Raw genomic sequence first — 13,853 nt, 5'->3', positions numbered from 1 at the left:
TTTAATCAATAGTTTTTCAGTAATAACTTAATATTTAACATAATCACTCAATTTTAATCACAAAAAGAGAAAATCGCAACAATTTCTCACAACTTTCACTTCCTCCCGCAATGTAATCGCAACAAAAGCCTAAAAAACACCGCAACTTTCATCGCAATTTTTTGGAAAACCCCCGCAACATCAGACATTTTAGCCCGCAACAATCACAAAAAAGGCCCGCGAAATCCTGGGGGGACTGCTTTTAGATTTTCTAATATTTATTTATAATATGAGATCTTCATTTCTCTGTCTTTTAGGAGATTTAATATTATAATTGTGACCATTATATAAAAATAATTATCAGAACTTAAAAAAAAAACATCTGCATTATCATAAACAACTGCTATAATTGCTGGCACGTTATTTTTTAAATATTCAAATGAAATTTTCCAGCTTTACAGTTTTATTAATATTAGATTAATGATCATTGTATCACTTCGACAAACTTATCATATTGTAATCTCAGAGGAAATGAAAATGAATCGCAGTAATGTGTTGTTCTTCTGTCTGTATCTCATTATATTATCTGTCTACTGACTGTCTCAATTATAGCAATACATCAAGTGTATAATATTATTAAATTATTAACATTTCCTCAAATATTTGTCAGTAAATGTTGTTGTTTTTTTCTTCCTATAAATCACCAGGGTTGATAATGTACGTAGCTAACAAGCTAAGAATTCAGGGAAAGTTAGCATAACAGCTAACAGATTAGCATCGTGAAAGGATTTTCCGTTTTGTTAAGTTCACTAATTATTAATCTTCCACATGAATCATTAAGTCTGTCCTTGTCCTGTATATTCAGTCACAATTTCCTGTAAACATCTTGTGATAAACTGTAAATCTGTTGTTGGAGGACTGGAATATAATTATTCTGCCCTTGTTAGTTGTTGTGAACTTGGCAGATCGCGAACAGAGTTCTTCAATAAACAGCGAGTCAGCAGGGGAGTTTCTCAAATGTTTACTGTGGAATCGCTGTGAAACTGCAATATAAAAATAAAAAACGTTACATGTTGTTTGGCTTAGTTATTTAACACAATTATCATACACAACACAAATACACAAACAAGTTCAATTTCTCATTAACTGACCACAATGAACAATTAGCGATTAGCTTAATGCTAACATTACATTGAAAAAGCCATTGACAGGCTAGCGCATTAGCATCGCTCCATTTTTAAACTTTTCCCACATCAAATATGAACTGTTTCTGCAACTTTAACAGGTAAGTTCAACACAAAAACAACCAACACTCTCAGACAGATACATTCCAGGGTTCAGGGGGCTTGGAGTGAAGCTGTTCCACATTAGCTGAACTGGACAGGGTGCAGGCCAAAGCTCTCCGGCTGTGTTGTGGAGCTTTCAGAACTTCACCAATCCCAGCACTGCAAGTAGAAGCAGGGGAGATGCCTTTAGGTCTTAGGAGGTTAAAACTCTCTCTTGAGTAAATCTACAAGGGCATGAAGCTACACATCCTACAAAACTGGCGTTAGAGGAATGCTGGGAATATGGGTGCACTGCGAACTGTAGTTTTGGATGGAACAGCAATACAGAGGCAGATGACATGGGAATCAGTACTATACCTTGCAGCAAAACCGTCAACCTGAGTACAATTTCACCTTGGTTTTTCTGCTCTCCTGTACTTAATCTAGAAACTAAAAACATCGCCAAGACAACATTTTATCAAAGTGTACAGCAGTATTTAGAAATCATGTATGATGATACAGTACAAATATTCACAGATGCGTCCAAAGAACCAGCAGTTAAAACAGGGGTGGCTGTATATATTCCTAAATATAATGTTACAATTCAAAAAAGAACCTCAGACCACCTCTCAATCTTCTCTGCAGAGATGATGGCCATCATAATGGCACTACAGTGGGTAGAAGAAGTTAAGCCATATCAAACAGTTATCTGTTCAGACTCTATGTCCTCCCTAACAAGCATCCAGACTGGGAAATCTGCGTGCAGACAGGATCTTTTAGATGAAGTTCACCAGATGATTTTCAGAATAACTCAGCTAAAACTCATTTTACAGTTCACTTGGGTTCCAGCACATACAGGTATTGAGGGCAATGAGAAGGTCGACAAGTTGGCAAAAGAAGCACTTAAATCAGAGTGAGTAGAAGTACAGGTTCCACTTAGCAAATCAGAATTTAAAGCAATAATCAAAGAAGGTATTCCAAAACTTTGGCAAGACAAATGGGATAAGGGGGAGAAAGGTAGGCATTTATATGGTATTCAACAAGCGGTAACAGTTCAAAAGATCGGCTCATTCACACGACAGGAGGAAACCTGGTTCACCAGGCTAAGAATAGGACACACAGGACTGAACAGCGGTCTATACACAATAGGGAAGCATGAGACGGGAACGTGCCCATACTGCAGAGAAACAGAAACCGTGAAGCATGTACTTCTGACATGTAGGCAGTACTCTGAAGAGAGAGAACATCTTAAGAGGGGAACAAAGAACTCGGCCACATTGAGCAACCTATTGAGTCTACCTGGAACACAGTTTACAGCCAAAGCAGGAATAGATTTTCTGAAAGAAACACAACTAGCAAGAAGAATTTAGCTTTTTCTTTCTTTTTTTTTTGGTTTGTTTTGCTAATTTAGTTATTTACTGACGTCCCAATGTGATCACACCTCAGTCCAGTAGATGGCGGTAATGCACCAAGCTTGCAAGCTGCCAATAAAAATCACAGAAGAAGAGTGAAGCTGAAGTTGTTGGTTTTTTATTTCTTCATTTTCTCAGCTCATCTCATCTCATTGTCTCTAGCCGCTTTATCCTTCTACAGGGTCGCAGGCAAGCTGGAGCCTATCCCAGCTGACTACGGGCGAAAGGCGGGGTACACCCTGGACAAGTCGCCAGGTCATCACAGGGCTGACACATAGACACAGACAACCATTCACACTCTCATTCACACCTACGGTCAATTTAGAGTCACCAGTTAACCTAACCTGCATGTCTTTGGACTGTGGGGGAAACCGGAGCACCCGGAGGAAACCCACGCGGACACGGGGAGAACATGCAAACTCCACACAGAAAGGCCCTCGCCGGCCCCGGGGCTCGAACCCAGGACCTTCTTGCTGTGAGGCGACAGCGCTAACCACTACACCACCGTGCCGCCCATTTTCTCAGCTGAACCCTGGAATGCATGTGTGTTGGTTGTTTTTGTGTTGAACTTACCTGTTAAAGTTGCAGAAACAGTTCATATTTGATGTGGGAAATCTTTAAAAACGGAGCGATGCTAATGCGCTAGCCTGTCAATGGCTTTTTCAATGTAACGTTAGCATTAAGCTAATCGCTAATTGTTCATTGTGGTCAGTTAATGCAGGGCTGCCAACTTTTCAAAATTCCTTGCAATGAGATTTTTTTTTGGGGGGGGGGTCGACGGCAAAATTTCTCCGCACACCACACAGTAAGTGGGAATTTTGTATTCAGTTTGATATTCACTTGTCCCCCTGCATTCTGGTGTTTTGTTTGTGGGTCGTCCAGCTGGAGATGGACAATGAAGGGGGGGTTGAGATTTTGGGTTTAGTAGATGTTCCTGCATTCTGGTGGATTTTTGGAGTGGCCTGCTGTGCCATACCTACATTCTTACACACCCTGACTTGCCAGGCCTTCAGCTTGTGGCCAACTATGGCTACGTTCACACTGCAGGCTGAAGTGACTCAAATCCGATCTTTTCACCCATATGTGACCTGTATCCGATCTTTTATTGACAATATGAACAACACAGATCCGATTTTTTCAAATCCGACCCAGGCCGTTTGGATATGTGGTCCTAATTCCGATTCCTATCCGATCTTTTCATATGCGACTTCAGTCTGAACCGCCAGGTCGCATTCATCCGACTTACACGTCATCAACAAGCCACAAACGTCATTATTCTGCGCTGAAGTAGGCGGTGGGTCTCTCAAAAAAAAGTTACAACAACATGGCGCATAATCACGGGCGCAGATAGAGGGTGGGACTCGTCCCACCCAGATTTAAATTCACTTCGCTCGGTCCCCCCCCACTTATAGGGAGGAAAAAACGTCTATGCTGTCTTTCTTTGCATAAGGCAAACCTCACGGAAAAATCAAAAGACTAATTACCATTCGGTTTATTGAGGTGCACGGCAGTGTATACATAGTTGCAACAACTCACATAAAACAAAACAAAGACTGATATTCGGTTGGTTGAGCTGCGCAGACTGCACAGGTTGCGAGCTCGAGCTTGGTTGCTATGGTAACCCACAACGAGTTTGACAGGCATATCGGGGTTGGGGTTGGTTTGCTGGCAGCTTTGTCCCCCCCAGTTCAAAAAACGTATCTGCGCCCCTGCGCATGACATCAATGCGAGGGACGCTTCGGGCTGTGAAGGTTCTGAATCTTCTCAATGGAAGGACGCAGAGGTTCGGGAGCTGATTTCCATTTGGGGGGATGCAGCTATTCAAGCTAGATTGGATGGGTCATACCGCAACCGGGCGGTTTTACTTCCGTAAACACTGGCCATGCTCACTGCGTGTGACGTCGTCGTATCCTGCAATGCGCATGCGGAACACTTTCAGGTTGCTTTTCGTTCATACTGAGGATCACATACAAGTCGCATATATTTGTTAATGTGAACGACCTCACAAAAAAATCGGAATTGAGCATTAAGCCTTGCAGTGTGAACGTAGCGTTACACACCCTGACTTGCCAGGCCTTCAGCTTGTGGCCAACTATGACTACGTTCAGGCTGCACCCTGAAACGACCCATATCCGATTTTTTTGCCCATATGCGACCTGTATCCGATTTGTTATTGACAATCTGAACGACACAGATCCGATTTTTTCACATCCGACCCAGGCCGCTTGGATATGTGGTCCTAAATCCGATGCATATCCGATATTTTCACGTGACTGCAGTCTGACCGGACGTGTCGCATTCATGCGACCTACACGTCATCAACAAGAGACAAACGTCACTATTCTGCGTTGGCTAATCCCGCCTCTTTGGTGGAAAACAACAACATTTGTACAGTTTTCAGAATTTAAATAGACTTTTATAGAATTGATCAAGCTAATGGTGGATTTGGTAGGGACCTGGATGTTGATCTGTTAGCCTGATTAAATAAAACAGTTTCTATAACTGATTTATAACTTAAACCATCCTGTACCACATCGCCAGGTCTCGCCTCATCTCCATAGCAAACTGCACTGGTGTTTCTGCACCTTGAGCCAGCGCTGAGAGAAGCTGCAGAATTCAGCTGGCTATAAACAATCTAAATAAATATTTATAAAAATGTAGAAAAAGTTTATTAATATGATGAAATAAATATGTGCAAATTATTAAGCCTGAATTAAGAGTTTGGTAATACAGCGGCCGTATCCCAAATGACTGCCTACTGAAGCTCGAGTGCACTATATAGAGTTTAAAAATCCATTACTTCCTAGTAACATGTAGTGCACTTATATAGAAATTATAGAGACATTTAGGAGTCAACCCTCGTTACCAGGCTACACATTTACATTTCAGTTCAGAAACACACACGAGACCTCACACTAACCAGATAATTAAACAAACAAACAAAAAAAAAGAAAATCATTAAACATGAAGAGTGCGCTTTTTTTTGCTTACGTATTAGGTAGATGTGCTTATTACGTGTCAATTTGCGCATGCGGGACACTTTTGGGTCGTTTTCCGTTCATATTGGAGATCGCATACAAGTCTCACATAATTGGTAATGTGAACGGCCTAACAAAAAAATCGGATTTCACAACAAATCGGATATGGGTCGTTTCAGGTTGCAGTCTGAACGTAGTGAAAAGCACCAAGTTTTGGCTTAAAAGCCCCCACACTAGAAAACTACAGATGACTGCCAATGTTCCTGTAGCCCTATAGACCTGTGTTTCAGATTTAAAGGCAAGTTCATGTTTGAAAATATTTCATCAGCTAAGCCTAAACACCTTCTGAATTGAAACTAAGTGTTAAGTTTTTAATAACTGTTGCAAAAATAAGATCGTCCCTCACTGACTATTCATTATGCATTTAAGGGCTTTCCCCACCACTGGGTTCAGCAGAAGATTGGCATGGGGAAAAATATCAACAGCAAAAGAACAAATAAAATGCTTAAACAGTAAGCAAAATGTGCATGTGCTACAAGAAACATTAAAATGATTAAGTTTGAACAGTATTGAAACACAAAAAGCTGAACCTTGGCCATAGGTGGGAATGTGCACACAAAGTTGGGCTTAAAAATTTTGGTCATACTTAAATAAATAAGCTATATTAATATATTTCTTATTAATTTATTTCTTATCTATGTTTCTTATTAGTAATAGAGCATTCGTCAGGGCCTGTTATCTGACAAATATTCTCTACCTGTCTTGCCCTCTTTGAAACCCTGTCTCCTCAGTATATTGTTCTATCTTTTTTTTATTTTATTTTTTTTTTATTCACAAGTTCAAGTTCTTTGATATTACAGGTGACCATGCTTTATTTACTTTAACTGAGCAATTACATACATCATAAATAATTAAAAATAAATACCCTGTAAATAAACAATAGGTATGGTGGCTAATGGCTCTTCTTGCGTTTGTAATATTATCTCTTACTTGCTTTATTTTACAACATTTCCAGTATGGCTTCAAATAAAGTCATAAAGTATGATAACATACAGTAAACAAACTAAAAATGCGCCTTAATAAACGTGTGCTAAGAAGGTGCTCTCCCGTGCTGCTTGTTGGGAGCAATTCCAGCGTTATGGATGTGACACTTGAACTCAAAATGGCAACAAATGACCCAGTGCATGTTTTATTGTCTCCCAGTATTTAAACAGGTGTTGCATATTTTAAGGCTGTACCATACTGGAGAAGTGATAGAACAAGAACAATTCCCATAGTACATCTAGGGCATGCCAGAAAATGCCAATAAAAGATGCGTTATGGATGTGACAGAAAAAGTATCACTTTTCTTGGGTGACTGTACATTTTTATCAAACTCTGTGAAATTGTAAACCTAATGTCGAAATGGAGATATCCGTTTGATAGAGGGGTCCAAGGTGAATATTAAAAAATCTTTGTTTAAAATATTTTGTATTTCATGCAGAGTTTCGGAAGGAAAAGTCAGCGTTATGGATGTGACGAAATTCCGTTATGGATGTGACGCGTCTGAAATAGACATGGCATATGTTTAGAAAATCAGCAATTTAACCACCATAACCCTTTGAAAAACTCTCTAAATATCAGCTAAAACTATCAAAGTTCTTAAATAATATTTAGGATGGCTATTGTTTTGCTGTTTTGTGGATTTTAGCATACATTTCTGTGGCTTGTGGCAATAATATAGAATTGTACATGATCAAAGTTGATTTTAGCTTGGGGTTTACATTATAAGAAAGAAAGACTGACAGTGACATATTAGGTGATCAAAATATTTATGTATGTATTTATTTATTTATTTATTTATTTAGTTTTAGTTTGAAATTTGGGATGCTTTATTTTTGCATGGTGAGGTTGACATTTACATGGAATTGCCCTTGGGGAAGATAGAGGCTGTGGCACGGCAGTAGGCCGATAATGATTTAGCATGCCTAGTACACAGCTCTCGATAGGGCATTAAATATTCTCACAACACTTTTAGGCTAAAGCGATTGAGAAACTTTATACAAGTTCATAATTACGCCAGTAACGCCACACATCGGCGTACGTATGTACAAACCTGTCTGAGACACCCGTCTTCAACTCGGATACCTTCTTCTCTCTCCTCTTCCTCTAAATTGACGGTAGGCAATTATTCAACTTCCAGCGAGTGCAGCATCATTAGATGCACCACCTACCATAGGGGAGTGTGTACAGAAGGGAACACCTCTCTGCCTGTTTAGTAGGCTTGGCACGGTTATGGGAAAAAAACCGAACCGTACGATACGCCTGTTGCGGTGCAATACGCGTATAAACCGTGGTACCCCTATTTAAGACGTTCGCCAAAAAAAAAACCGAATGCCCGTATGAAACCACGTGGTTCTCTTTCGCGCGAACAGGGGTGATAGCGTTCCGGCGCCGCGCCGGATTTCCGGCGTACCGCGGCGCCGGAAAAAAAAAATCTAGTTCGCCCATTATCCTGTGTCATTCTGAGATGCGCAGATAGACAGTAAAGGGAATTCGGAATTCCCTTTACTGTCTATCTGCACATCTCAGAATGACACAGGATAATGGGCGAACTAGATTTTTTTTTTTTTTTTCCGGCGAGGGGAGGGGAGGTTTGTTTTAAACAGTGCAGTGATTGGTTTTATTGCAATATTTTATATTGGCTGTGTGTGTATTTTGTTATAAATCGTTCTAAGAATACAGTGGCACTTTAAGATTAGATAAGAAATCCAGCCATACGTTTCAAAACACTGCACTTTAATTTCAAGTGAAAAAATACATCCTCACTCTCAGGGATTAGAAGAGTTTTTGATTCGTTTTTTGTATATAGGTGGTTGGTTGGTCGCCACATAAAAGTTTAAGTTTTAACACACACATCTGTTCAAAAGTAAGCTTTAAGAACTCATTTTTCATTCATCTCTAGCCGCTTTATCCTTCTACAGGGTCGCAGGCAAGCTGGAGCCTATCCCAGCTGACTACGGGCGAAAGGCGGGGTACACCCTGGACAAGTCGCCAGGTCATCACAGGGCTGACACATAGACACAGACAACCATTCACACTCACATTCACACCTACGCTCAATTTAGAGTCACCAGTTAACCTAACCTGCATGTCTTTGGACTGTGGGGGAAACCGGAGCACCCGGAGGAAACCCACGCGGACACGGGGAGAACATGCAAACTCCGCACAGAAAGGCCCTCGCCGGCCCCGGGGCTCGAACCCAGGACCTTCTTGCTGTGAGGCGACAGCGCTAACCACTACACCACCGTGCCGCCCCGAACTCATTTTTATTTCTTCCAATTATGAAAACTCTGTATGTGACAAAAGACACCTGGTTCCTCTAGATGCCACAACATGGCAGCAAACACTCCTGACACTTTGTATAAATACTGTAGTAAATAAAAAAGCTGTTGAAATCATCCATGTCTTCCCTCTTGCTGTTTCAAAATACTACCTGGCTTTTCATCAGAGATTGTTCATAAAATGTGCTTATGTCAACTCAAACTCAGTTTGTGCATGATTATTTCATTGTAACTATAATTTTAACCTCTCTTAAATGCTGTATCCTAAACTATGTTTACTTAAGGTAAATAGTAGGCTATATGCCCAAATACAGAGTACTTAAGATTAAAAAAAAAAACACAATACGTACCGAACCGCAGACCTCAAACCGCAATACGTACCGAACCGCGACTTTTGTGAACCGTGCCACCCCTACTGTTTAGCCATGTGTAAGGCGTAATTGATCGATTGCAAGTGGTTGGCACGACGCAATGGGTAGCCTAGATCAGATAGATAAACTAGATTTTTTTCTATCGTGAGAAATCGGAGGTATGGCGTGTGAGCGTGTGAAGACAGTCAAATGCATGTGTCTCACGCTCATTGCGTGAGAGTTGGCAGCCCAGGTTAATGAGAAATTGAACTTGTTTGTGTATTTGTGTTGTGTATGATAATTGTGTTAAATAACAAAGCCAAGCAACATGTAACATATTTTTTATTTTTATATTGCAGTTTCACAGCGATTCAGCAGTAAACATTTGAGAAACTCCCCTGCTGACTCGGTGTTTATTGAAGAACTCTGTTCGCGATCTGCCAAGTTCACAACAACTAACAAGGGCAGAATAATTATATTCCAGTCCTCCAACAACAGATTCACAGTTTATCACAAGATGTTTATGGGAAATTGTGACTGAATATACAGGACAAGGACAGACTTAATGATTCATGTGGAAGATTAATAATTAGTGAACTTAACAAAACAGAAAATCCTTTCATGATGCTAATCTGTTAGCTGTTATGCTAACTTTCCCTGAATTCTTAGCTTGTTAGCTACGTACATTATCAACCCTGGTGATTTATAGGAAGAAAAAAAAAACATTCACTGAGAAAAATATTTGAGGAAATGTTAATAATTTTAATAATATATACACTTGATGTATTGCTATAATGAGACAGTCAGTAGACAGATAATATAATGAGATACAGACAGAAGAACAACACATTACTGCGATTCATTTTCATTTCCTCTGAGATTACAATATGATAAGTTTGTGGAAGTGATGCAATGATCCTTAATCTAATATTAATAAAACTGTAAAGCTGGAAAATTTAATTTGAATATTTAAAAAAATAATGTGCCAGCAATTATAGCAGTTGTTTATGATAATGCAGATGTTTTTTTTTTTTTTAATGTTCTGATAATTTTTATATAATGGTCACAATTATAATATTAAAGGGATAGTTCGGGATTTTTGACATGAATCTGTATGGCATCCCCATCAATAGTGTCGTGCAAACACACTGACTTACCCCTGACAGCATCCTGTGAGTCCAGTTCTTGTCCAGTTTTGGTCCAGACGAAAGTAGTCCGGCAAGTTTGTTGGGGTCACGAAAGTAAAACGTTTTTCGTCTCAAAACAGTATGTGTTCAAAAGAGTGATATATTTGCATCATAAAACCGTTGCCAAATAAAAAGTCAGACCTCGAAATCGCTTGGCACTATTTTCTCTCCCTTCTTATCACTGCGCGCTGCCGCCAGGTGACAGCGAAACGCAGACCCACTAAGCTGGTGGGAGACCAAGGCTGCACTCTATCCACGGCTTACACACGTGATGGCACGGAGGATGTGTATAGTGGCAACATCTGTTCCCCCAGAGAGGATCTTTTCAAAAGCAGGACAGATTATAACTGAGAGGAGAAATAGAATCAGAATTAACTAGTTAATTGCAGCAATTAAAGGAATAGGTAGGAAAAGGAAGGCGCAAAGACACCGCGCAGCGCCTGAAAACGGGTATTCAGGCGCTGCGCACCCGTTTTCAGGCGCTGCGCGGTGTCTTTGCGCCTGCAGCGGTGCTTTGCCTGTGCTGTGGCTGAAAATAGTTCCAGATATAAATTGGTCTAGTAAATCCCTTCGTGTTAATTTGCATTGATATGTGTACTCGATGTGAATGTACAAGTCATGAGAAATAATGATAAAAAATCTTCCGAAAGAGCCGGCTCCTTATAGTAAGAAGAGCCGAAATTCCCATCACTAGTAAACAATGAATGAAACAGCCGTGGCTGTCACCTGGCGGCAGCGCGCAGTGATAAGAAGGGAGAGAAAATAGTGCCAAGCGATTTCGAGGTCTGACTTTTTATTTGGCAACGGTTTTGTGATGCAAATATATCACTCTTTTGAACACATACTGTTTTGAGACGAAAAACGTTTTACTTTCGTGACCCCAACAAACTTGCCGGACTACTTTCGTCTGGACCAAAACTGGACAAGAACTGGACTCTCAGGATGCTGTCAGGGGTAAGTCAGTGTGTTTGCACGACACTATTGATGGGGATGCCATACAGATTCATGTCAAAAATCCCGAACTATCCCTTTAAATCTCCTAAAAGACAGAGAAATGAAGATCTATAAATATTAGGAAATCTAAAAGCAGGGGCGCAGATAGGATTTTTGAACTGGGGGGGGACTGAGCTGTCGGCAAATAATTCCATTTTGTGTGTGTGTGTGTATATATATATATATGCACTACCATTCAAAAGTTTGGGGTCACTTTGAAATGTCCTTATTTTTGAAAGAAAAGCACTGTTCTTTTCAATGAAGATCACTTTAAACTAATCAGAAATACACTCTATACCAGACCTGGGCATTTTCCGGCCCTTTGGTTCATTCTGACCGGCCCGCGTAAGGTTAATTAGAAATTACAAAATAAACGTACAGTATTTTCTAATTTGACCTCATGCATGGACTGAATATGCATTGCTTTGATTTTTTAGTTGTGTTCAACAAAAACGCAATGCGCGCGACATGAACATGACATGAAATCCCATGAAACCTAATCCTGCGATAACTACTTCCGTAATTTGTCCAGACCAACCACAAACTTGTACGTCATCCTTCAAACGGTCCAGCCAATCACATAGTGTGACGTCACCAGCAGGCGCCGGAGCCCGAGCCGATCTGTAGATCTGATTCCTACACCGAATGGACTGATGATCATCTGTCAGCTGTGCTTCGCATCTCCACCTCAGACATTCAACCTGACTCTGATGCACTCGTTAAAGACCAACAGAGACTAGATTTCTCTCACTGAACAAATAAAAAAAAACCACCAAATGAGGTGATTAGACTACAAATGTGGGCATCATTATTATAATCTGATGTATCTTGTTTGATATTTGGAGTAGAAAGACAATATTGTGATGTCTTTATTGTGTTTTGGGGTGAATGTGACTGAAAAAAAAATGGTACAAATGTTCACATTTTGTTAACCATTGTTTTGGGAAATTTTATTGAATAAATGACATTTTTTGTAAGGCAACCTCGTTTTTTCCATACTCTTACCAGTCTTAGCAGCTTGTAAAAACAATGATATTTACTGCTTTATATAAAGAAATACAATTAATATTATGCAGAATTTAGTTCAGCCTTTTGGTCCGGCCCTCCACAAAATTTCCTGTTTCTCATGTGGCCCCATGGAAAAAATAATTGCCCACCCCTGCTCTATACATTGCTAATGTGGTAAATGACTATTCTAGCTGCAAATGTCTGGTTTTTGGTGCAATATCTCCATAGGTGTATAGAGGCCCATTTCCAGCAACTCTCACTCCAGTGTTCTAATGGTACAATGTGTTTGCTCATTGCCTCAGAAGGCTAATGGATGATTAGAAAACCCTTGTTCAATCATGTTAGCACAGCTGAAAACAGTTTAGCTCTTTAGAGAAGCTATAAAACTGACCTTCCTTTGAGCAGATTGAGGTGGGGTTTACATTAGACCGTATCAGCGGCTCATCAGATTAACGTTTTTAAAACGATTAGTGTGCACACAGCAACACCAATACACGATTCGCGTGCGCACAGCAACGTCAATACACGGATACGCGCGGCTCCGCAGGCATCCTGCGCTCCAAATCACTCTACCCTGAACAGCGAGTGCCCTCTGGAGGGTGCGCACTCCGGCCCTGCGCAGCTCACAGAGCGCGCGAGTGAAGTGCACGAGCAGTGATTCGGGACTGAGCCGCTGTGTGTGTGACCTCAGTGCATATCGGGTATGCGCGTCACTTACCACTTGCAAGTGGAAGGATGGCAAGCCTAAAGACAATCATAACTACACAATGGGCAGTATTTGCAGTATTTTCATACTTTTATACTCTTTAATGAAAGGTGATACAAGGCGGAAGTCCACACCGTTTTTCAGCAGTCGCATCACATGACCAACGCCAGCGAATCAGGAAGGTGGATGTCACAGTGACGTTGTCCAATGACGACGCTCAGCACAGCGTATCCGCGTATTCTCAATGTTTACACAGCACCGGACCAGACACGATCTGGATTGAATACGTGGACCCTGGCGGATTCCCGTTTCCCAGCGTTTCCAGGCGTTTTAATGTAAACAGACAGTGCATCCGCGAAGAAAACGAGACAGATACGGTCTAATGTAAACTTGGCCCGAGTTTCTGGAGCATCACATTTGTGGGGTCGATTAAATGCTCAAAACGGCCAGAAAAACGTCTTGACTATATTTTCTATTCATTTTACAACTTATGGTGGTAAATAAAAGTGTGACTTTTCATGGAAAACACAAAATTGTCTGGGTGACCCCAAACTTTTGAACGGTAGTGTGTATACATGTTATTTCACCTCCCTCACTGCCATCACCAGGAACTACCTGCAGGCCAGGACAATGATAACATTTTAACATAGCC

The 13,853-nt window shown here is 40.6% G+C and overlaps 1 protein-coding gene across 1 annotated transcript in view; it reads right to left on the bottom strand.

Annotated features, from left to right (window-relative positions):
- Positions 1 to 13,853, bottom strand: part of LOC132881434 (tripartite motif-containing protein 16-like) — a 137,346-nt gene that overhangs the window by 22,621 nt on the left and 100,872 nt on the right. The window lies entirely within an intron of this gene.

The sequence above is a fragment of the Neoarius graeffei genome, chromosome 2, assembly GCF_027579695.1.
Source record: "Neoarius graeffei isolate fNeoGra1 chromosome 2, fNeoGra1.pri, whole genome shotgun sequence".
Taxonomy (NCBI): Eukaryota; Metazoa; Chordata; class Actinopteri; order Siluriformes; family Ariidae; genus Neoarius; species Neoarius graeffei.
This window is presented reverse-complemented; position numbering and strand designations above follow the sequence as displayed.